The sequence below is a fragment of the Canis aureus genome, chromosome 20, assembly GCF_053574225.1.
Source record: "Canis aureus isolate CA01 chromosome 20, VMU_Caureus_v.1.0, whole genome shotgun sequence".
Taxonomy (NCBI): Eukaryota; Metazoa; Chordata; class Mammalia; order Carnivora; family Canidae; genus Canis; species Canis aureus.
In genome coordinates, this window is record NC_135630.1 from 18,211,948 (window position 1) to 18,238,044 (window position 26,097).

A 26,097-nucleotide genomic window follows, 5' to 3' on the forward strand; every position below is an offset into this window, starting at 1 on the left:
GGTAAAAATTAATTGATAGATGTAGGAGAGACTTAATGTTACTGAAATAACAATAACCACTTAAAATATTTTCTGCAGCTGAAATATTCTGAATACCATCCATGTAACACCAAGGAAAAGAATTATATTCATTTCCAGTTGTAAGATGGCTTTTTTCATCCACATGACAATACACAGTAATGTATATATATATTTTGTGAAATCAAAAAGTGAAATCTACTCATCTATAGTGTTAAGTACATTCATCAGCAAATGAAGACTTCTAGTTCTATTTCATTGAATTTTTAGGGGGCTTATTTCCTTAAGTATGGTTATCTTTTTAACCTTTTTAAATACAGATTTCAACCTGTCTCTTCCATTGCCATTTGCCATCATTTTCTTAGGAATATAGAGAGAAGTTAGAGCTACATGTTTATGAATTTGTGAATACATCACTTTCATTACCACAAAAATGTACCCTCACTTGAAAAGCAGGATACATTATCATTCTAAACTTGAGAAATTCGGAGTTAAACAAAATTATCCCACTAAATTATATAAGATACAGGTACTTTCTGGCAACCATTGTATAGCATTTCTTGAGAAATTGTGATCATTAAACCCAAATAATAGAAAACAATTAATTTGGAGGTGGTTAGTATTTGTGTAAATATATTTTTTTAAGATTTTATTTATTTATTCATGAGAAACACAGAGAGGAGAGAGAGAGAGGCAGAGACACAGGCAGAGGGAGAAGCAGGCTCCATGCAGGGAGCCTGACGTGGGACTCGATCCCGGGTCTCCAGGATCATTGCCCTGGGCTGAAGGTGGCGCTAAACCGCTGAGCCACCCGGGCTGCCCTTGTGTAAATATTTTTTCTAAGAGCATTTACATGTTGGTCCTCCCTACATGCTGCATGATATGGTGGAAAAGACACAGATGCTACATTTATTGGTCCTGGATTTGAATCCCATCTAACCACTCTCAAACTCTGTCCTAAGGCAGTTTACTTTACTTTTCTAAATCACTATTTTCAGAAATTAAAAGAGGATAGATAATATCTTACTTATTTACCTCACAGCATTATTGTTATGATCAAATAAAATCATACAAGAAAAAAAAGGTTATATATGTGAGGCCACAATTGGTCAGTTTTACTGTGGTTTTGCAATAAAAGAAAAATGACTTCAACTGTCAGGACTTGAGTCTTGTCTATGTCTTTCTCATCCTTAACCCCTGTGTACCAACACTTTTTCTCAAGCTTTTTAACGTTTTCATCACATACGTCATTTTAGTTTCTTTGCCTTCCCAAAACCCAGTCATCCCTCAGCTTCTCACAGCAAAGCCTAGGGGAGAATCCAGCAAGCAGGAACCTTCCATACAATACTCCTATCTCCAAGTGAGAGACATGGGATGAAGAGAAAGTTTGGAGAATATTCATACAGTAATAATTTTTATCCCTTTACACATTAATATTATCATCCTCCCTAGTGTTCTCAATATATAGTAATTATTTTTTGTTTTTTATATTTTAACTTGGGTAATAATGTCTATTTTCAAAATAAGAAAAGCAAATCACAAGGAAGTTACCCAGCAATTGATACAAGGCAGGTCCCAGAACTGGTCAAGAATGTAGTAGAAAGTAGACTTCATTTTTTTCCCGCCTCTACAGAGTAGTAATTCCCAAAATACATACCAAGGCATCCCTGAAGATGCTCTGAAAAAGAATTACAAGTCTGGAATACAACAAGGAAATGCTGCATTGTCTCCTTTCAGGGATGTCCACAATGCATAGTAACAAGTGAGAGAAGTTCTTAAGTAAAGAAATCTATTTGTGAAAACAGAGATTAGAACCTTAAATGTGAAAAGCAAAATTTTAGAATATTTAGGACAATATCTTTATAACCTCTGGGTGCTGGGTAGAGAACTATTTCTTTTTTTTAAAGATTTTATTTATTTATTTATTTATTTATTTATTTATTTATTTATTTTTAAGATTTTATATATTTATTCATAAGAGAGAGAGAGAAAGAGAGAGAAGCAGAGACACAGGCAGAGGGAGAAGCAGGCTCCATGCAGGGAGCCTGACATAGGACTCTATCCTGGGTCTCCAGGATCAGGCCCTGGGCTGAAGGCAGCGCTAAACTGCTGAGCCACCTGGGCTGCCCTATTTATTTATTTTTTGACAGATAGAGCATAAGCAGAGGGAAAGGCAGAGGGGGGGAGAGAGGAAGAAGCAGGCTCTCTGCTGAGCAGTATGCCCAGACCCAGGACCCTGAGATCATGACCTGAAGGCAAATGTTTAACTGACTGCACAACCAAGGCACCCTTCAACCATCATTTTTTTTTTTAATTTTTATTTATTTATGATAGTCACACAGAGAGAGAGAGGCAGAGACACAGGCAGAGGGAGAAGCAGGCTCCATGCACCGGGAGCCCGACGTGGGATTCGATCCTGGGTCTCCAGGATCGCGCCCTGGGCCAGAGGCAGGCGCCAAACCGCTGCGCCACCCAGGGATCCCTCAACCATCATTTTTTTACAATTTGGTTTATTCTATAAAGTTGAAGATGTGCCTGCCCTCACATTCAGTAATTCTACTCATAGGTATATATCCTAGAGAGATTCTTGCACATGTGCTCCAAGAACCCTGTACAAGGAAGTTCATAATCCCATTGTTTGTAATAGCAAAACATAATAAGCAACATAATGTAAGCAACATAATATCCATCAGACAAAATTGTGGTATATCCATAGAACGAATAATAGCAATGAACAAGGACAACAATTGTGTGTATCAATACATAGGAAGGGCAGCCCGGGTGGCTCAGGAGCTTAGCGCCCCCTTCAGCCCAAGGTGTGAGCCTGGAGACCCGGGATAGAGTCCTACGTCAGGCTCCCTGCATGGAGTCTGCTTATCCTTCTGCCTGTGTCTGTGCCTCTCTCTCTCTCTCTCTCTGTCTGTCTCTCATGAAAAAATAAATAAAATCTTTAAAAAAAATATATAGAGGCCAGGAACATAGAATTGGATGAACAACAGGTCTCAGAAGAGTACCTACAGTACACTATTGATATAAAGCTAATTCAAAAGCATGTAAAATTTTAAAAATATACTATGGATATATACACATATAGGTGAACCATTATGAAAAATAAAACTCCAACACAAAATTCAGAAGACTGGTGACCTGGGGAGAAAGGAGGACAGAATCAAAAAGGGCAACCAGGGGGGATTGATGGGATTGGTAATATTGCATTTATTAAGGTGGGTATTTATTGTTCTTTATCCCTTATATGTTTTTTATAGATTTTTTTGTATGCATGAATGTTACATGCAAACACTCCAAATTTTAATTTCACTTTTTAACTCCATTCTCACAAGCATTGTCCATGTAATCCTTATATCTCCTCACACATACTCACACCCTGTTGAGTTCAGTTTGGGAAACACTGCTCTAGGCTTTAAAGCCTTTTTCTTTTGGCAGAGAGAACCCCTCCAGCCAAGATTTGTGGCCATTATTCCAGCAGGGCCAGGATGTAGCTGCAAATGCAGAGCTTTTCCTGGGTCTAAGAATCCTAGGATATTTTTTGCACGTGTCCTCATCAGGAGACATGAACTGTATATATCAGTCTCACCTTGGGTTTAAAAGTGCCAATCACAGAAGTAGTAGGTGATCTGTCAGTTCTGTTCAAAAGTAACTGACAGTTAACTCTCCCATGTCCTTGGAGTCCACTTTCCCTCCCAATCCTGTCCAGACACACACCATAGGAGGAACAACACTCCAAGCCAAGATGCAGAATCTCATAAGAATGAAAATTACTTGAGAGAGCTCAGTGTTTTCTAGGACTTACCATAAAAGTACCTAGTCGGGGGGCCATTTTTTGAGGCAATTCCTCTGTGCAGTTAATGCCTAATAATCTTCAAATATAAATAGCTCCTCCTGGGCTTTTGATGTTCACACCTTGGTGGATTCATTGAAAGATACTTTACAGCTGGTTGCATTGCTGAGAAGCCAATGTATTTCTCCCGCATGCCTTTGCTGATAAAGGACTTTTGAATCAGTGTGATTGTTGCAATATTAAACTCCCATCCATGACCATTGGACTTTAGTCCCTCATTAGTATCAGGTATAATGAGGTCAGGCTAAGAGGGGATTGTGTGGTCTTAAACTGAGTCAGTATTGATTGTTACTAACAGAGGAGCAGCCTACTATACTTTAAAACCCTGGTTATGAGGGAATATTTCATTTTTGCCGACTTTGTCTTCTATTGTGAAGACTGATTTCAGCATAATGATCCATCACCTGAAGAGATTCACTCTGCTGCTTCTGAACTCATATCTTGCAACCAGATATTTTATATTCTGCAAGTTTCCCAGTCCTCAGCAACCCAGCTCACTGCTGATCAAGCCCACAGAGGTCCCTGCTATTTGCTTTAGCACTTGCTTTTTCATCACCCACATCTCCCCCTTTTAGATGTTGCTTACTTGGCCCTCTCTCCTTGTAGGGGATGCCACAAACATGTTTGGCTCTCACTGATTTTTCTCCATTTTCTTCTTCTAGAAACCTTCTCACTTACACAGTTTCTAGCTAAAGAGCAAGTAAGTCATCTATCATCATATGAGGCGAAAATGGCACAAAGTAGCATGTGCTAAAGCAGAACCAACACGTTAATGGCAAATTTGTTTTCATGAAATGTTAAATTGACTGAAGTATCTTTACCACTGTGGCTTCATTCCTGGGATGGCATTTGGAGGGCAGGCTGTTGATATTTTCCTGAACCCAAGGGCAGGAGTTTAGCTGGGTAGCAAGAAGATGTTGAAATCAAGACCTGGAAAGTCATCCAGACCCTCCCCCTGTATCTCATATTACATTTTCTTATTGCATATCTACTCGGTCTCATTTCTCTTTCTCTGCTCACCAGCCTTCTCTGATCCTCAGATCAGAACTCATGACTGTTGGAGGATCCTGAGGATACATGGTATAGACCAATTGTATGACTCTCAGTTCCAATTCCAAACTGCCAGTGTTGCAATTTTTATTAGCCCCGCTTGAGTCAGCTGTCCAATTCACTGCAGCTAGAGGTCAAGGGCATGTTCAAACAAATGGTCAAAGGGGGCCATTTCCTCTGAATTAGGAAGTCAGTTAAGAGGGTCATTATAAGCCAAGGAGATACTCCAAAATGTGTCCAATATATGTACCTACACTTAAGAATAAAATACTTTTAAAATCATTATGATACATTCTTTCATTTCTTTAACAGATATTTAGTAAATCCCTAATTTGTCAATACTGTGCTAAATTCTGAGGATTTATTTATTTTTTAAAAAGATTTTATTAATTTATTCATGAGAGACACAGAGAGAAAGGCAGAGACATAGGCAGAGAGAGAGGCAGGCTCCCCAGTAGGGAGCCTGACACAGGAACCAATCCCGGGACCCTAGGATCACGACCAAAGCCAAAGGCAAGGCTCAACCACCGAGACACCCAGGTGCCCCCAGTTCTGAGGATTTAGATAGATGAGGTCCAGTCCTCCAATGTGAGAGATAAGCAAAAGAACACACTTGCAAATAAAATGATAACAAATTAGAATAACTACTACATAAAAAATAGAAAGGGCGATGTGATAGAATATTTGAGAGGTTTATGTGGAGGTGTGCTTACTTGAATCCTATTTGAAAGAGTTAATGCTAAATATCTAAAGACAGAGATGATACCAGCAGAAGGAAGTCAGGTGAAAAGTTGGCTGAGATGGGAAAAGTCTTAGGGAACACAAAATGAGTTTAGAGGAGTGGACAAAATCTAGCCCATACAGGCCTTTGTGTGGCATGCTAAAGGACTAGATTTTATTCTAAGTGTAGTAGGCAATGTTGATGAAGTGACAGGGAGAAAGATCATTTGCTTCCTGTTTTGAAAGATTACCTTAGTATGGGATTTTAGGCAAAATCCCATACTAAGCAGGGAGGCCAGTTAGGGAGCTATTATGGTAGCTCAGGAGAGAGCAGATGAACCTTTGGATTAAGGGAGGTGGTGGCTACTTTTGGGATGGACACAAGGCCCAGTTTCTAGATATATTTTAAGGCAGGACAACCAGAACTTACTGAAGAGTAGAATTGAAGGAGAAAAAAAGAAAAATTGCAGATGACTCCTAGTTTGGGTTTGAGTGGCTGGATGGATGATGAGCTATTTTCTAGAATGGGGCACACTAGAGTGACTGACCAAATCCTTAACCCAGAAGATGGCAAGGCAAGAATTCTGCAACCCCAGATATCAAGATTCCTGGATCACGATGTGGTGAGAGACTCTTGGTTCTCTCTGCAACCCAAGGACTTCTAACTTTTCAGAACACTATTGTAATCCTGCTTTAGCTGTATTGGCCTTCTTGTCCAAGTCACCCCAACCACCTCCCCCATCAAAACCCATCTATATTCCAAAGCCTCTCCTCTGCCATGAGGAGCTTAGAGGAAGAAATATATAATGTTGAAGCAGTATTAGGAGGCAGTGAATAATCCAAATATCAATTCTCTCCCTTCTAGCTTTATATATTATTAGAACATATTGCTCTAAGTGTTTTATCAGCTTTCTCATCTATAATAAGGGCAGGGAGGAGATACCTCATAGAGTTTTCATTTTTAAAACTGAAACAAAACTATATATGTAAAGCACTTAGCCTAAATCATGTTAGGTGTTTAATACACATTAGATGTCATTACTCTTAATGTTTTTTTCTTTTATCTGTTTTCAAAGGAAATTTATTACCAGATACCAATTTGCTGCTTATACAGAGAGCCTGTAAATAAGTTTTGCTTGTCTCTATCTCTACAGACTAAGAAAGTTGAGTAGAAATATAATTATTTAGGCAAAAAATCCTACCACCAGGGGATCCCTGGGTGGCTTAGCGGTTTAGCGCCTGCGTTTGGCCCAGGACGTGATCCTGGAGTCCCGGGATCGAGTCCTGCATCGGGCTCCCGGCATGGAGCCTGCTTCTCCCTCTGCCTGTATCTCTGAGCCCCACCTCGATGTCTATCATGAATAAATAAATAAAATCTTAAAAAAAATTCTACCACAAGGAAAATAGATATTTGACTATATTTGTCCAATCTAAAAATTAAGATGAATTAAGACAGAGGAGCTTTCTCTGATTTGTGAAATTATTTGTAAGAAAAGTCTTACCAAGATATAAAATTACATTGTATTTAGTTATACATTGGATTAATTCTTTATTGAGAAGAATAATATGAAACAAGAATTATTCCAGAAATTCAGGACATATGGTCATTGTCCAATGAAGATCAATATAATGAGAGTTTACTTGTGTTTCCTGCCAAAAAATAACTTCTTTGGCATGTAGACATAACATAGAGGTAGAAGACAACAAAAGAATGTCTCACTAAGGAACATTCTGGTATCTTTTTCTATAAATTTCCAAGTATGGAGAAGACAGAATAATATTAACTCTTTCAAGAGGTTAGAACTTGTGCTATATTACTTGATTCCTTCTATTTCCACATAGAGATGAGTTCCTTCTTGGGAACCATCTCACAAGACAGGATGATCATAAAGATTTGGTGTTAGGATGTATCTTAAAGGTCAGTGATCCAAATCCCCACCTGGATAGAAAATAAATGAGAAAAAGAAATATTCTCTGTTGTTCTAATTCTATCCAAGAACTGCTACTGCTATTTTCACTGTCCTACATTCAGCTTCCCTTGAAGGAAAACCTAGCAATCCTGCCCCATCAATGTGCATAGCTTTACCATGTTTACCGAGCCAAAGCAATGAGACTCCCACAACAGGCCTTTTCTTGTCTCAGTGGCTTTCTATTTGTAGGAAGTCTCCATTAGCCTCAAATATCTAATAAATCTTAATACATCAAAGAAATAGGGTATGATAGGCAGAATAATAATCTCCTAAAAATATTCACATCCTCAGCCCTGAAATCTGTGGACATATAATATTACATGATATGGGAGGAAATAAGGTTACTAAGGGGCTAATTTTGAGATGGGGAGATTATCCTATCCTGGCTTATCCAGGTAGGCCCAATGTAATCACAAGGATTCTTTTTTTTTTTTTTTTTTTTTAATTTTTATTTATGATAGTCACAGAGAGAGAGAGAGAGAGAGAGGCAGAGACACAGGCAGAGGGAGAAGCAGGCTCCATGCACCGGGAGCCTGACGTGGGATTCGATCCCGGGTCTCCAGGATCGCGCCCTGGGCCAAAGACAGGCGTTAAACTGCTGCGCCACCCAGGGATCCCAATCACAAGGATTCTTAACAGTGAAAGTGGGAAGCAAGAGAATGAGAGAGAGATGGGAAAAAACTACCCTGCTAGCTTTGAAGATGCAGGAAGGGGCCATAAATTAAGGACTATGGGCAGGCTCTAAAAGCTGGAAAAAGGTAAGTAAATGGATTCTCCCCAGAGCTTCCAGAAGCCTTGCTGGCATATTGACGTTAACCCCAGTGAGACCCGTTTTAGACTTTTGGCTTCCAGAACTGTAAGAGAATAAATTTATGCTGTTTTCAACCAATAAGTTTGTGGTAATTTGTTACAATGGTAATAGAAAACTAATACACAGGTGGGTAAACAGAGGGTAATGAGATACATGGTTTACTCCCAAGGCCTCTTGGAGACCTCACAGGAGCAAACACCCCACGTGCAGAGCTGCTTATCTTCTTGGCCCCCAGAGGTCAGCCTACTACTCTTCAACTACTGAAGGCTTTTACTATAGCACAATGATGTGAAATCTTCAGAAGGCTAATTAAGTATTAGTATTGAAATAGGAGGAAAGAGTGAAAGCAGGAGGTAAAGGGCACTATATAAGGGGCCAGGTATGAGGCAATGGGGTACAAGAATGGAGTAGCCATGATGAAAGAAAAGTCATGACCATCGAGGTTATCTGCACCAATACCATCACCAAGCCCTAGCCACCCTGGCCTTCCTTCTCTGTTCCTAGAGCTCACTGAGTTTATCCAGAACTTAAGTCCTTCTGCCTGGAAAGCTCTTTCCCCTAATGGTGCATGGATTTTCAGACCTCACCTTAAATAGCACCCCTCAGACAGCTCCTCTATAGCGGCCAGCTAGATAGTATTATACCACTTGCTTAATTCTCTTCTTACCATTTACCAATATCTGATCATTTTCTTGTTTATATGTTTATATATTCATTACCTACATTCTCCAGCCAGAATATAAGCTCCATGAGAGCAAGGACCTTGGGTGTTTTCTCCATACTTATCTCTTCAAGGTCCAGATCAGTACCTGGCATAGAAGAGGTCCTCCATAAGTATATGTGGAATGAACAAATGACAGTTGAAAGGTCTGTTACTCACTGGATAGAGGTGGAAACAAAAGGATGAGTCATATATGGCTCCAAAGATTTTAGCCTTAAGTGACTGAGAGATGGTGGTGCCATGGAGAGATAAAAGAACAAAAGGAAAAAATAAATTTGGCCTATAAACCCAAAGATTAGTTTGGTTTTTAATATGTTGGGCATGAAATAACAGTAAGAAGTCCTGTAGCCCAACAACTGAACTCAACAACTCCAGAGTCCTACTTAGTGTCTCATCATTTTCTTCCTAAACTGACTTCTATTCTCTCCTCCACCTACCTCATTTGGTGACACCACTGTTCAGGCAGTTGTTCAAGCTGGAAAGCTCAGAATTCATTCTGGACTCCTTTCTCTCACTTATTCCAACATCCAATCAAGCCAATTTTCAAATTGCCAACCCCAAAAAAAGCCATATTTTTTTCTTTTACAAAAAGACAAATAGCCTACATATGCTGCCCTTTTCTTTGATAGTGTCACTATGCTATCTTAAAGTTGTTTTAGAAGAAAAAGAAAAAACTTATTCAGGCCCATCAGAGTAAAGTTAACATTTTAACAAGTGAGAAAATACTTTTCTTTTCAGAAAAAACTCCTACTGAACAGAATTTGAAAATATATATTTGGAAATGTTTCCATCATTTTGAAATTTTATTGCCAAAAGTGATATAAAGGTGTCACATGTACAAACATTTGTTATAAGGATGTTTTAAGGACGTAGAACATAGAATTTACTAACCTATTTTAAAAATTTTTAAACAGAAGTTTAGCAGATATTGAACCGTTTTGTTAACATTATGAAATATATGTACCCCCTCCAGTTAGTTTACAAGAACAAGGGATTGATACCAGGGATAAAGGAAACATACTAACTTGAATTTCAAGAAAAAGGTATGCATAATCATAGCACAGAACTATAACTGAGCCTCATCATTTAGGAAATATACTCTCATTGGGAGCTACATCACTTTAAGAGGCTTTTGGCATCTGCATCGGCCATTAAACCCAAACACTGAATAAACTTAGAGCACGATCTACAAATCATAGTATCACAAGTATAAACCAAGATTTTATTTTATTTTTATTTTTTATTTTTTAAATATTTTATTTATTTATTCATGAGAGACACACAGAAAGAGAGAGGCAGAAACATAGGCAGAGGGAGGAGAAGTAGGCTCCATGCAAGGAGCCCCATGCGGGACTCGACTCCGGGAATCCGGGTTCACGCCCTGAGCCAAAGGCAGACGCTCAACCACTGAGCCACGCAGGTGTCCCTAAACCAAGATTTTAAAAAACAGACACACCAAACCATGAGGTTTCGTTTATCATAAATAAATAAAATAAAAATTACTCTAAATGTTTTAATCTCATTTTTATCTCATCCTTTTATAATTTCCATTTTGGAGTATGTTTTTAAATGGTCACAATATATTCTTGCAGCAATAAACATGAAATTTATTTGAAAAATAAACATGAAATTTATTTGAAAAATAACTACACTGGGAGAGAGTGGCTGAGATTTCCTTACCCATAGGTAAGGAAAAATCATCACTGTTTGATGAAGCCAGAGGAATCGCCATAAAATGCACGTGGGCCCACAGCATGGAAACCCTTCATGGCTTTTCAGTCTACATAGCCACAGTCCTCTCATGACCAACAAGAGGGGTAAAATACACTCACGGGTCCCATCCCCTGGGTATATGCAGATTTGATGACACCCCAAAATACTGATAAGGAGATAACGTGCAGAAACAGTTTGTTAATACAACGGCTACCAGCTTGCTGCTTGGATGAGGTGAGCAGAGTTATTCTCAAGCCCTGGCACCTAGCCCTAGCTCAGTCCCTTTCTTTCTCTATCTCTTTCTCTCAAGAAAGCATATGGAATGCCAATGGGGGAGACTCACCACATTATAGGGATAACCTTGAATTTGCTCTAATTTAAGATTTTTAAGGGGTAAAGCCATCACAAATATAATACATTATTATAGTAACATATTATTTGGCTGCTCCCTGATGAGTAAAAAAGCCTCTTGCAGCATCAAATCTCAACCCTTAGCAACATTCTTGACCCTACTATCTTCTGAGGTCTCACCTCCTACTAACCTAGGTCTCACACTTTATATTCCATTGCCTGCACATAGTCTGCTATTTCTTACCGTGTTCATATAGCCCCCTATGCCCAAAATGTACTCTACTCCCCATCCCCATCTAGCTAATTTCCATTTTTTTGTTAAAACTATGTTCAAACCACCTCTTCCAGGAAGTCTTCTCTGGCCGACTACAGGCTACCTTTGCTGGCTCTTCTCTCTGTTCCTGTCATGCACTTTTGCATGGCTCTCTCACTGCACCAGAATTATCTATTTATGGGTTGGTCATCCCCACCAGACTGTGAGTTACTTTTAGGCCAAGGATGGAGTCTTACTGGTAAGCACAGTGCCTGGCATGTAGCAGGCATTCCATAGATGTTTGCTGAATGAGTGAGAGAGTGAGTGAGCAAGTGAATCACAGAGAATATGTAAGCCCTTGGATATTTAGGGCTGAGAGAATCAAAGGTTACTCTAGTGACAAAACATCCACATTTAATTACTGATCCTTCATTGCCTAAGATATGACTTCAATAAGAAATTGCCAAAGAATGACAAATTACGAGGAATGTAGAATTGGGGGGGTGGTTGTGAAGTCAGTGAAAAGGCAGAGGAGAAGAGAGGACCCTCATCACCCCCTCCTAAACAAAGCCACTTCTCCCCTTCACAGGTATTATCATAGAACAAAGACCTCTTAGGTAATCTGTGGCTGGAGAGAGTTAGAAACCCAGGGACTGTCAGGCATTAACCCTGTATTGCTGTTTTGTCCAGAGGTCTGAGGGATCCCAGAGAAGGCAGGAAGTATGGACAGCAGAGAAGCACTCTCAGGGAACCCCCAAATGTGGCTATTTTCCAACAGGTATGAGACTATTTCAATTTCTTAACAATTGGTACAGCCACATCAGTGAATAGCAGCTTAGTATCACATTGCCTATAGGTAAATCAAGTAATATTATCTATACCTCTGCATGTTCAGGGAGAATAATGGCTCCTTTAAGAACTGAGGAGTTTTATTAGCTCTTGACATTTGAGAACACTTTCTCAGAACTTGGGTGGATAAAACAAGCTCTAAATGAACACAGTGACTTTTTTCATTCTTTTTGTTCCTCTTAAAAACTTGCCTGTAATTGTGTTGGGCAGTTCTGCTCTTCCCCTTTACAATGAAATGAAAACTGATTCAGGCCTTACCACATGAGGGACTTTTAGTCACAACAAGCAATAGTTTTACATTTATTTGCATTCTATGTTTCCTTCTTTGTGTAACTGGAAGAGATTTTGATTCAGTCCTTAACCTAGTTTTTATAGAGCGTCTACCAAATGCCTCAGACCCAGACACACTCCATCGCTCTTGGCAAAATAAATGAAATGGGCTTTCATCAGAAATGAGCAGTTCTCCTCCCAGAGAGAGTTTCTATGATTCCAGCACTTGATGGGGTTTTTTCCTTCCCACCTAATGGATTTATTTCTCACTTGATTGTCCTTTCCACATTAAGTATAAGCTGTGGACCTTTCCCACATGGAACTCACTCAGTGTTTTCATTTTCCAGGATTGATTCACTCTCAGAAGTGAAAAGTGGGGGGCTCTGAAAGTATCTCTGAAATGACCCAAAATAGCTGCAGTGTGCAAAGCAGCTGATTAAATTATTTTGAAGAGCTGACGAATGCCTTAAAAATCTCTGCACTGAATGCAATTACCAATGTTTTTCAAAGTGCACTTTGAGGCCACCTGCATTCCAACCACCCTCATGTTTGTTAAATATGTAAAGTTCCAGGTCCCATCAAAAGACTAAATTTTTCGTGGTAAGGGCCTGGTAATCTGTATTTAAAAAGAACTTTTGATGAAGTGTAATATTCATACAGAAAAGTACACATCCCTTAAGTGGATATCTTGATGAGGTTTCACAACTAAATCCATCTGAAGGGGATCCCTGGGTGGCTCAGCAGTTTGGTGCCTGTCCTCAGCCCAGGGCGTGATCCTGGAGTCCCAGGATCGGGCTCCCTGCATGCAGCTCGCTTCTCCCTCTGCCTGTGTCTCTGCCTCTCTCTCTCTCTTTCTGTCTCTCATGAATAAATAAATAAAATCTTTATTAAAAAAAATAACTAAACCCATCTGAAAAACCAGTATTCAGATCAAGAACCACAATACCACCTTCCTAGATTGTTTCCTTTCAGTCATGACCTATTCCCCCAACCTAATGTTAACCATTATTTTTACTTCATGACCTATTCCCCCAACCTAATGTTAACCATTATTTTTACTTCTAACTCCAGAGATTAGTTTCATCTGTTTTATTGATTGATTGATTGATTGATTGGTTGAGGGGGTACTGTCTATAAATACAATCATACAGGGGCAGCCCGGGTGGCTCAGAGGTTTAGCGCCACCTTCAGCCCAGGGCCTGATCCTGGAGACCCAGGATAGAGTCTACGTCAGGCTCCCTGCATGGAGCCTGCTTCTCTCTCTGCCTGTGTCTCTGCCTCTCTCTCTCTGTGTCTCTCCTTAATAAATAAATGGCTTCCTTTAAAAGAAAAATGGAATCATACAGTATGCATTCTTTTGTGTCTGGCATCTTTCACCAATTTGTAAGATTCATCCATATTGTTTCATGTAGCTATAGATTGTTCACTCTCTTTATCTAAATGGTATTTCACCAAACTTCACATAAGTCCCTCACAGGGTAAGGCCTGAATCAGCTTTCATTTCATTGCAAAGGGGAAAAGCAGAACTACCCAATACAATTACAGGCAAGTGTGGTGTGTGTGATTAGACCAAAACATATGTATTCATTCAATTTAATTCTAAATTACAATAAAATACAGAACCACTAGAATAAACAAATACCCAAGTGGTGGTGAGCATGTGGGAACAACAGAAACTCTTAATGCACTGACAGAGAGATCATAAATGTACAATCACTCTGGAACCCTTTCCAGCAGTATTTATCAATGCTGAATATATGGATGGCTAACTGGTGACACAGAAATTCCACTCCATGCCCAACAGAAATATATCCATATGTTTATCACAAAGACACAAACTAGAATGTTCACTACTGTTCATAATAGTAAAAAACTTGGTACTTCCTTAACAGCCCATCGACAGTTGAGCCATATCTGCATTTTTAACAAGTTAACCAGTTGATTCTTACACAGAAATTGTGAGAATCTTTGAATTTGATATTTTGAGGATTTACTTTGAGAATAAGCCCAGGAATTTCAGCAATTATCAAAATCCATAAGGTCAATATGTTTGAATTTGTCAAAGAAAAAATATTTTTCATCATTAAACTTACAACCAGGCTTCAAGTAGAAGTTAATACTTAAGCACCATATACATTTCCCCATTACTTTTGAAAACTGAGCACTTCAGAAAAGAATGTTTCAAAAAATGTGTTAAAATTTTAATTGTGTTTTCACAGCCATGGACTTAGGGCAGCTGCTGCTACTCTTCAATCACACTATCACTGTTGTGAATGAATATTTCATATACTGCTGTTTTCCCATGAAGTTCCTTTGATTAAATAAAAACTGGGATTTGTAAGCTCAAGAAATAACTGAAAAAACCCAGTTCTTAGAAACTTTGACAGGAAGCAATTGAGCAGAGCCTTACTCTTAAGTCACACGTAAGAGTTTATTGTGTACTGGTAGCAGCTGACAGATTTGGAATAATCACCTACGTAAGGGACTCCCCTGAAGATGAAAAGCCATAAATAACATACACATAACTCAATAAGCACTCCTAAGGAGGTGGAAAAACACTCAGGAAGTAAATCTCCTTAAAGATAAACAAAGAGGGTGTTGAGCCATCCCTGGGTGGTTCAGTGGTTGGGTGTCTGCCTTTGCCTCAGGACATGATCCTAGGGTCCTGGGATCAAGTTCCACATAGGGCTCCCTGCAGGGATCTTACTTCTTCCTTTGCCTATGTCTCTGCCTCTGTCTCTGCCTCTTGAATAAATAAATAAAATATATTTTTTTAAAAAAGATAAAGGAACAGCCATTCTTATTCCTCAGGATTTTCATGGACTAAAAATAAAAATAATCCAAATAAACCGCAAAAGCAAACTATTTGGAGTCACCAAATGTTTAGAACTGAAAAGGACCCCAAAGACATCTACAAAGAGGAAAAGAAACACTCACTGTGGATATAATCAAGTAATCAATATTATACATAGCTGTGATTTTAAAATAAGTCTCTATAGCCAAATTCTTAGGCACTCAATAAAGTGATTAAATTTAGACTACGTGAATACCTCAGCAGTTACTAAAGAAGCATAACAAACTTAAGGAAAATTTAGCATCTCTAGGTATAAGCCATGAACCTGCTCATCTTTTAAAACTAGAACAATCATAGATATTGTTCTTTTGGTTAGATTTATAAGGGACTATTTGGGGGCAACCTTCCAAATTACAAGGCACAAGAGCCTACTAGTAAGCACCAATATCTCAAACCAAGGTTCAGAAGGGCCCACTGGTATTTGGAACAAATACAGTTGAGGGGAAGTGTGTGTCAGGCTCAGGAGGTGAAATGAAAGAGTACTGTCCCTGGACCTTGGGAAACAAATGCTATGTGCAGGTGACTGTGACATGACAAATATAGAGGAAGAACTCTGACTGGAGCAGCAGGAAGTTTAAAGGCTAAGAGGAGAGAGAGAGAGAGAGAGAGATTGAGAAACCATCCCTCCTTCCATCATTAATCTGCTTAGTCTCAAGAGAGATGGCAAATACTTAAAATATCAAGAGGCTTATTCACTTACAAGAAGCAGCCTATCTGAGAATATACACCTAATCCACCCTAAATTCTAAAACATCACTTCACTTGGCCTGTAATATCACACTTAACTTTCCAGGCAGTGGAATTACAAGGAAGGTGGTGGGAGTAGGGCTGGAGGTAATAATAGCTGGCCTGTGCACAAAAGCACTAGCAAGTCTGAGCTTTGGAATGTCTCTCATTGTGACCTGTGAGAACACCATCACTATATCTTCATGATCTCTAGAATGACAGCCTAAAAAGGTGTTGTCAAGTAAAAGATTATCTTTGTTTTGGTAGGTTTTTAAAAAATATTTTATTTATTTATTCATGAGAGACACAGAGAGAGAGGCAGAGACACAGGCAGAGAAGCAGGCTCCCTGGAGGGAGCCCAATGTAGAACTCAATCCCAGGGTTCCAGGATCCTGCCCTGAGCTGAAGGCAGATGCTCAACCACTGAGCCACCCAGGCATCCCTGTTTTGCTAGCTTTCATAGAGAAAAGAAGTTGACTCTTTTCAGGACAATGAAATGATTTTAAATATGGTGACTTTTGTGTTGTAAGTTGGAAGCTAACCTGGCAGTTAGCTGTTCTTTGAGACAAAAGCTTTATCCTTATAATTTAGTTTACTTGGACTGCACAGGAGTTTTCTAATTAAAAATGGTCTTCAACAGTGTTACTAGTGAATTCACTATAATTTCAGGTTTAAAATACAGCTTTGCCCACAGACAGCAAAGACAAACCAAGGACAGCAAGCAGCTTTGGCTCGCTGAGGCTCTCCTTCTCTGAGCAGGAAGTAGATACTGGCACACTTGGGTTGTTCCATGCTTCTGAGCTCTAATTAAGTCCACCTGTATTTCTCAAACAGAGCTGATGTGGATGCCAGCAAGGTGAGGCCATGCATCACTGCCAAACAGACTTTGTTGTTCCACTGCTTGCACCCCATGCTTAAGGCCATCCTGGCACTACCCTGGCCATGGCTCGACCTCACCTCTCGTTTTGGGTCAACCAAACAATCTAATTGGGAAACCCCTTACATTTCTGATGGAGGAAATCTGTGGACTGTCTGGACTAATTCCCATCAAGGCCACCCTGGTGTGGTATTGATTTCCTCACATGTTTGTGTGATATTGGGAACTGAGTGAAGGTATAGATGGGCTAGATACACAGAATATAAGCTCCACAAAAGCAGGTGTTTCTATGTACCTTATTCAGTTCTACATCCCCAGGGCCTAGAACAGTGCCTGGCATATAACAGGAGCTGGATTAGTGTTTGGTGGGTGTGTTGGTGATGCAAGACAAGAAGAGAATATGAATCAGAAGGAACTCAGCAACATGGGCCTGGCTCTTATGCACTAGAAATATAAAAGGTAGCTGCACCAGTAGAATTCAACACCCATCACAGATTTTTTAAAAACTAGATCATCAAGGTAAATCCTCCCTTATTAGTGTTTTTGGTTAATTTGACAAATATTTATTGAGTATCTACATTGTACTAAGCACTGTCTAAGACAAAAATCCATGTTTTCATGACATTTATATTCTAGTAGGGAAGACAGACAGGTATTTTGGAGAGTTTTAAGTACTAAAAAGAATATAATTATTAAAACAGGACAGTGAGGGGGGAAGAGCAGTGCTATTGCTTCTGCTAGGATAGTCCCAGAAGGCCTCTCTGAGGACCAGATAATTGATCTGAGACCTGAATACTGAGAAGAAAGAAGCCAGAGGGCATTCTGGGAGAACATTCCAACCGGCCAGATCAAAGGCCCTGAGACAGATCAAAGGTGCATTGAGAAGGTTGAGGGACAGAGTAATAAGTGGACAGAAGCTGAGAGGAGGAGAAAGAGGAGGAAGGTTGAGGTGTGGGTCTTTGTAGCCCTTGGTGAGGAACTTACATTCTAGTTTGAGTGAAAGGAAATCATAAAATGAATTTAAGCATAGGAGTAGCCTGATCTTTACTCATTAAAAAGATCTCTCTTGCTGCTGTATGAAAAATGGCTGGGTGGGGGGGTGGGGGGAGGAGAGAGACCAGTTGGGAGACCTTTGCAATGGCTTGACTGGGTTGTGGCAATGGAGATTGTGAGAAGTGGTCAGCTTTAGATACAGAATACAGCTGCAGGACCTGCTGATGGATGGCAGGTGAGGTAGGAAATAAAGCAAGGGATGAAGTGTGACTTCTAGGATTTTGACTAAGTAATTGAGAAGATGATGGTGCTATTTACTGATGTGGGAGTTTGAGAGAGAAGCAGGTATATGGGATGGGTACAAAATCAAGACTATTTTTTTTAAAAGAGTATGTTTTAGCCATGCTGAATTTGAGGCTGTCTGTTAGCCGTTCAAGAGTTTCATGATGTCAAATGATAGTTGGATACACAGATCTCAAGGAGTGGGTACAAACAGGGCTGGAGATAGGGACTCAGTAGTCATCAACATATTTATGGTATGTAAAAGTCTGGGCGTAGATGACCCCACCCAGGCAGAGTAGTTTTAGCTTTGCGTCAATAGCATCTTCTGCAGTGATGACCAGTTTTGGGGTTAGTGGAGAGCTCCCCAGCATCCTGCTAGCTCATAGCCAGATTTCTTTCAGATACATTCTTATTTCTCTTGTTGATGTAATGTGAACAAATTAGGGAAAATTATAGGGACAAAATGTCTGATTTACATGAAAGTTCAAGGATGATGAAAGTTCCTTTTTAGACTAGGTAATCTAGAGGGGAAAGCAGCAAAATATAAAAGCAAACACAAATTATCATTCTTCTCTAACTTGGTTTAAAGTCTGTTTTCTTAGTGAAGCTAATGCCATGTGAAATGCTGGGGGTGGAGGTAGAAAAGAGCCTCCAAACATTCCTTTTTAATGACACCATTCTCTAGCCAAAGAATCAAGAGATCTTGGACAGCAGGACTTAGCAGATAAGGAAAAGGGCAAACCATTAACGTTTAGGTAACATAAATACAGAACCTTTTAGGGTTTTTTTTTGCATTTTAAAAATATTCCATTCTGAAATCTATGATACTTTGTTCCAAATATATTTGATTTTCATTTTAAATTGTAAGGTCTCATTGTGTTTACTGCAATAAGCTTCTAAGGCACATCTGTAATTTTGAGAAGAAAACTAAAGCTTAAAGTTCTATAACAAATAGATCTAGTTTTCTATTTTGCCACTGGGAAACAAGGCAGACTGCACATTATGTTTCATAACCAAAATCCCCCAGAGTCCTTACACAAAACCTAAGCTGTATACATGACTCTACTTTGAAACAGTGGAATCTTGGGGTACAGCCAACCTTCACAAAACAAGTCAAGGAATTTCCCATGATGCCAAGGACTTTAGTCAGAGTTTGCAGTATATGGGAGACCATTTTTCCCTTTTTTCCACTTTAAATGTAAACAGAAAAAGAAAGAAAAAAAGAAGAGGAAAAAAGAGAAAGACATGGAAAGAAGAAAGGAGGAAGGAAGGGAAAGAAAGGAAGGAGGGAGAAGGTCAAAAAGGAGTGAGGAAGGAAAGAATGAAGTTATTCTTAGAGGTCAAAGAAAAAGCTTAGCTTTTTCCTGGAATCATTAAATCTTAATCCAAGGGTAAAGGAAGTATATGGTTCCTCTCACTTTATACCAGAAAATAACATGTTTCCTGATCCTTTAAAACCACTGCAACATGAAACTGGATCTAAAATCCCAAGTTTCACCTTGAATTGAGAATCAACCCAAATACTCTGAGTGTTCTTCATGCCTTCTTTCTATTGAAAAGAAAAGGGAGGAGAGCTATTGCTTTGTACATCCTTACTACAGTGTCATACTATTGCTGAAGGATTAAAACAAGCATCTCCATTTTCTCTCACTCTCAATGGTGTTTCTTTGAACTTGACCTTGCCCAGTGCATCTAAAAAACAACAACAACAACAAAAAAAGGTTTTATCAAGTCTAGTTTGAATACTGTCTACTTTTCTCTATTCTCCCCTCCTAACATTATACTCACTACAACTAGAATTATCTTCCTAAAGAGCAAGTTCTCAAGCTCTTTCATGCCTCTACCTTTGCACACATTCTCCCCCTGTCATCACACTTATTTGTTTCACATGAATGTGTTCCACATTTATGTCTCTTATATTCCTATCTTGGTCTAGCACCACCCCTAAAGGAAAAGGCTACAAGTAGAATATTAATTTTTTTCCTCAATGTAGTTCCTTTAGTAGGTTGGTTGTATTAATGTCCCTCACTTGCCATGTAACTTGGCAGTGCCCTCACTCTCTGGGTGGAGCATTCTATCCTACTCTGACTCTGGGTTCAGATAGGTGACTTGCTTTGGCCAATGGGATGTTAGCAAACATAATTCCAGCAGAGACTTCTGAAAGTGCTTGCATATTTTCACTTGTACTTATGTGCCTCTGCTATTGCTATGAGAACATGATCTGACTAACCTGCTTGCCCGTCATATAAGAGTCAAGTTACCATGGTCACCCAAGCTAGGCTATCCTAGAACAGTTCACCAATCCCCAGACATGTGAATGAGCCTACATATTCAACAAGCAAATGTAGCCTAGAGCCTACATATTCAACAAGCCCAACCCAGGTAGAGTCAAAAACTAAGTCAGGGATTACCCAACACTGACCCATGGGCCAAATCTAGCTTACCACATGTTTTTGTACAGCCCATGGGGGAAAAATCATAAACCATTAAATTTCATGGTAGAAAAATATATAAAAAAGCCATTTCAAAACATATGAAATAACATTTCATAACATGAAAATTATATGAAATTCAAATTTGTGCAGAGTTTTATTGGAACATAGGCACATTCATTCCTTTATATATTGTCTATGGCTGCTTTTGCACTACAAGGGCAGAGTTGAGTAGTTATAATAGAGACTAAATGTTCTGAGAAGCCTAAAATATTTACTGTATTTCCCCTTAAAGAAAAATATTGCCAAACCTTGTACTAAATAAATATGTATTGCTGTATGCCCCTGGGGCTTAGTGGTATTTTGTTACATAGCATCACTGTACCAAAAGTTCATTGACACATTTTGTCCACTTGAAGTTAATTCCTTTCTATTGTTCCGCCCACTCCCCAGCAAAGGGTAATGGTGGAGCAGCAGAGGCCCAGGATCAGAACAAAACCAGTTCCTTCCTTCTCACCACCACAAGCATGGGCTTCATGACCAGGAGCTCCAAGGATGAATACCAACACATCAAAAAATGTCACATTCTTCAGTGGCTTCCAGTCCAGGAGCAAACAACATCAACCTCTCTGCCACAGTGACCACTGAGAATCCAAAAGGCCCCTTATCATGAGGACAGTGCCACAAAATCTGTAAGCCAGAGATTCCATCCATTGCCAGCTGCATATCCAGAGGTCAACTTGCAGAGGAAGGGAGAAGAAATCTGAAAGATGAGTATTTACTTAGATTTTTTAAAAAGATTTTATTTATTTATTTATTTATTTATTCATGAGAGACACAGAGAGAGAGAGGCAGAGACACAGGCAGAGGGAGAAGCAGGCTCCATGCAGGGAGCCCGATGTGGGACTCGATCCCAGGACTCTAGGATCAGGCCCTGGGCTGAAGGCTGCGCTAAACCGCTGAGCCACCTGGTCTGCCCAGTATTTACTTAGATTATTATAATGGATTAAGTTTACCAAATTAGACTAAAATTTAATTCCTACCGTGGGATCCAGGAGTAGAAATTTGGGAGTAACATTATTTTAATTGATAAAGAAAAATTAAGAAGTTACATTTTCTTATCTGTCAGTATAATATGAATGAATTTTGGAAACCTGATATGTATTTTTGTGGAATGAATAAACAGATGGTAAACTAAACTCCCCACCATATTGCAATGTACTCTTCCCACCACCTTCTGGCATTTCTATCCAGTTAAGGTATTAGTCCAGAAATAACCAATTCCTCCTCTTGAACTGCCTTCCAACTTCAAGAAGCAAGAAGTAATTTCCAGGTCTAGCTATTTTCATTCAGAGATGCCTAAACACCCTCTTCTTTCCTCTGGGCCCTTAGCTCAGGAATCTAATAGGTGGTCTTGGGTCTTAGATAAATTTACATGAAACAGACTGGCATCCTCCAGGTTAGAGGAACTCAGATCTTTCAGTAGACTTTGGCCTGAAACCTGTACTGAATATCTTCTGAGATTATAATGAGGCAATGTTTTCCCCAAGAGGAGAAAAAGTCAGATCCCACATCTGGAGTTTGACCTTTGTGCGTGTTGTCATTTCACCCACCACAGGAAACCTTTCTGGGCTGGGCTGAAATGTGTAACTTCTCAACAGTGTGGCTGGTAGCAATCCCACCCAGCTGTGTGGAACAGGAAGTGACAGGGCAATTAATATTCTGTTAAAACTTCAGGGGGCTACCCTAAAGCTGGATAGATTGCAGGGGTGACTCATCATGTAAAAACCAAGCATGGTATTGTCTGTTCACTTCTGCTGACTCACTTGTCAGCCTTAAGAAATATATACCTGAGCAGAGTTGCAAAGTCTCAGATCTGCTTTTTTTCTTTTTTTTTTTTAAAAGATTTTATTTATTTATTTATTCATGAGAGAGAGAGAGAGAGGCAGAGACAAAGGCAGAGGGAGAAGCAGGCTCCATGCAGGGAGCCAGATGTGGGACTCGATCCCCGGACTCCAGGATCACACCCTGAGCCAAAGGCAGGTGCTAAACTGCTGAGCCACCCAGGGATCCCCCATGCCTTTTTTTTTTTTAAGATTTTATTTATTTATTCATGAGAGACACATAGAGAGAGGCAGAGACATAGGTAGAGGGAGAAGCAGGCTCCCTCTAGGGAGCCTGATATGGGACTCAATCCCAGGACCCTGGGATCACGACCTGAGCCAAAGGCAGACACTCAACCACTGAGCCACCCAGGTGCCCCTAAGATCTGCCTTTTTAAGGTGCTACCCTCAGTGCCAGCCACTGTCTATTCACTCTGTGGCGAAGCTTCTATAATGAGTCATGGATGTGTGGACTGTTTCATGGAGGCAGATGAGCAGCCTCTGTCCTGCTTTGGTTCATATGAAAATATCAAGGACAGCAGCACAACTGACAGTTGAGAAGAATCACAGTACTTCTACACTGGAAGGGAGACTTAGAGATCAAGCTAAAATTCTCTTAAGAGAGGGTGGGAAGGTGTATAGCAAAATGGGTAAGAGCTTTGAATCAAGAATCTTGAATTCATGTCCCATCTCTGCCACTTGAACTGGAATTCTAAATAGGAAGCTAATGTAGCTATTAAATAACTGTAAGCAAATTCCTCAGACTCTGTGAGCTTTGATTTCCTTATCTGTAAAATGAGGAATAATTACAGCACCCACCTCTTTGGGCTATTGTGAGGATTAAAGGAGATAAAGTATAAAAAGAATGCAGTGCTTGGCACGAAGTGCTCAATAAATAGTAGCTATTATTAAGGCTGTTGAGACAATCCATGGAAACCTCCTTCCTGGAAACAGGATAGATTCCCCATGTGTTTGGTATTAGATGGGTAAAGGGTAGAAGAATATCACTGCAAGCTGGGTATTGATGGAGGTAGTGAAGGAGAGGAGGAATAGCTGCCCAGGGCAAGGATGGGTTTTGAGTATCCTGAGGCGCTATGCCTTGGGCTCCAGGTAGGGAAGAACCCCACCTTTTGTGCTGGTTTTAGGTCTACTGAAGATAGTCATTCATTTTTTTAAAGACCCCTCTGATTATAAGTTTTTGAAGGCTCTGCTCAGATTTCCCTTCAAGGGCCTTGTTTAAATGCACGTACAAGGCAGCACAGACAAGTTTAAAAAAAAAGGCCAGCCAGTAATGGCATACAGAAACGGATACTTACATGATACTGTTAAGTGCACTCTTTTTAAACCACTAATTCTTATTCCACAGAAAGTAGTCTTTATGTCAAAGTCCTTAAGAGGTCCAACAGCTTGTATAACCAGCAAACCTCATGGTTAGTTAGCAGCTTTCAGGAGTTGGATTCCCAGTGATAAACAAAAGAATTCTGAAGGCCACAATCCATAAACTCTCCATAGAAACATATGGAACTACTTAAGTAGGTTGGCTCAGGACTGTTGTTTTGAAAACAAGTATCCTCAGCCAGAATCTCCACTGAGTGCTATTTATTGAATGGTTAGAGAAGGGCAAGACCCCCTGGGCCCTGTAGGGCTGCTCCTCTGCAACCTCAAACATTTTGCAGATATCGCTGTAAGCCTCCAGATACCTGGGAAAGAATACAAAATTCTATACATTTCTATCCATTCCACCAAATGCATTGAGGACCCCACACTCCTTAAATATCCTTCTACAAATCTCTGATTGCAAGATTTTATGCCTCTAATTCTCTCATTTCTTACTCTCAGAACTTTTTTGATTATAACTTCCATCAAGATTCAACAGGCCACTTTGTCCTTTGTACCTTACCAATATCCATCCAAACTTCTAGGATATGATAGATGATTCCAAAGCTAGTATCCTACTACTAAACTAGAAGTTCCTTGAGAAGAGCAATTTTTATCTAGCTCTCTTCTGTATCTCCAGGATTTGGCTTAATAGGTGCTTGACGGTATGGCTGTATTAATAAAATCTAATTAATTAGTTAAGATTACAAATTTCTGACTGAACTAATTAGGCTGTGGCCACCTTGATCTTTTGAGTCAGTGGTAGAGCCATGTATGATTAGAACTCAAAATTCTGATACTCACCATGATAACCTACTTCACAGGGACTTCCAGGAAACCCATCATGTAATTGCTCTTGCTCTTTGATGGCAGATTATGTGGTCACAAAGATGTAGATCTAGGATAGCTTTGGGATCCATTCATTGGCCAACATACTCAAAACAAGGACAGCCAACCTTTCTTGCTTGTGCCGTTTGAGTAATTTGTCTTGGTTCCTGAACAACACAGATTGTCTTTCTCTTTTTAAAAGTAATTATGAGGGTTTTTTTTCCTCATTATTAAAGTATTACTTAAGGTATTCCGTTTTAGGTAAATTCAGGCTAAGATAAATCTCACTATAAAAACCTAGAAATGCTGGATAAAATACAAATTTTAAAATGTTTTCTATTCATAGCCAAGCTCTCAAGAAAGAAAGAAATCCTCAGGCACCAGAAACAAAGAGGTAATTGAAAACAGAACAAAGTTTCAAAGTGTCAGCTCGTGATGTGGCTGCATTATAGTGATAGAGGGTTTATTATTGATCTATTCACCTAAGGACTTGGAATTTCATGCTCATGTGGGGATATAAGGTAGGCATTGGGCCCAAGCAAGCAAGGAATTGGAACTAGAAGCACTGCATAAAAACCATAACCCTTAAAGGCCTGTGCCCTACATGAAAGAGTAGCTTAGGTAAAAATCCAGCCATTAGTATAGGTTAATATCAAGAAAATTAAAAATTTTAAATAGGTGACTTAAATAGCAATTAGATATAGCAAGAAAATTTATAAGCTGGAAAACAGAGTTGAGGAAATTTTCCAGAAGGCACAAAGATATAAAGATCTGGAAAATATGAGAGATTAAGGGATATAGAAGGTAGAATAAGGAGGTCCAACATATATTTAATTCTAAAAAATAGAAAAAAATGGCACATAGACAATCTTTGAAAAGATAATGGTCTAAATTATCTTAAATAAATCTTAGAATAGATCTTTAATAAATGACAAAAAGGGCATATTTTAAAATTATAAATCTATAACTTTCCCAAAGCATGGACCCTCAATGGAAAGAAATATTAAGGATATGCTCACAAAGAAGAAAACTATAACAAAACGTAAAGAAATGGAATGCAAAGAGCAAGAGTACTCAGAATAATTAATAAACAAGTGGGCAAATTTAAACAAGCTTTGTTTAGACAGAGTTATCTAGAGAAACAGAACCAACAAGATACACACACACACACACACACACACACACACATAGAGAGAGAGAGAGAAGAGGAAATTTATAATGGAAGTCCCATAGTCCACTATCTGCAAGCTGGAGAACCAG

At 39.4% G+C, this 26,097-nt stretch overlaps 1 protein-coding gene across 7 annotated transcripts in view; it reads right to left on the reverse strand.

Moving 5' to 3' along the window:
• LOC144291504 (importin subunit alpha-8-like) overlaps positions 1 to 26,097 on the reverse strand; it is a 256,604-nt gene that overhangs the window by 18,869 nt on the left and 211,638 nt on the right. The window contains exon 1 of one of the 7 annotated variants that reach the window (XR_013358806.1): positions 24,814 to 24,994. The exons of 5 other annotated variants lie outside the window; for them this stretch is intronic. The gene's annotated coding sequence lies outside the window, so the exon portion shown is untranslated. Of the gene's footprint in view, positions 1 to 23,948; positions 24,143 to 24,813; positions 24,995 to 26,097 lie in introns of those variants that run through there. One more of the 7 variants, XR_013358805.1, reaches the window with a different exon arrangement.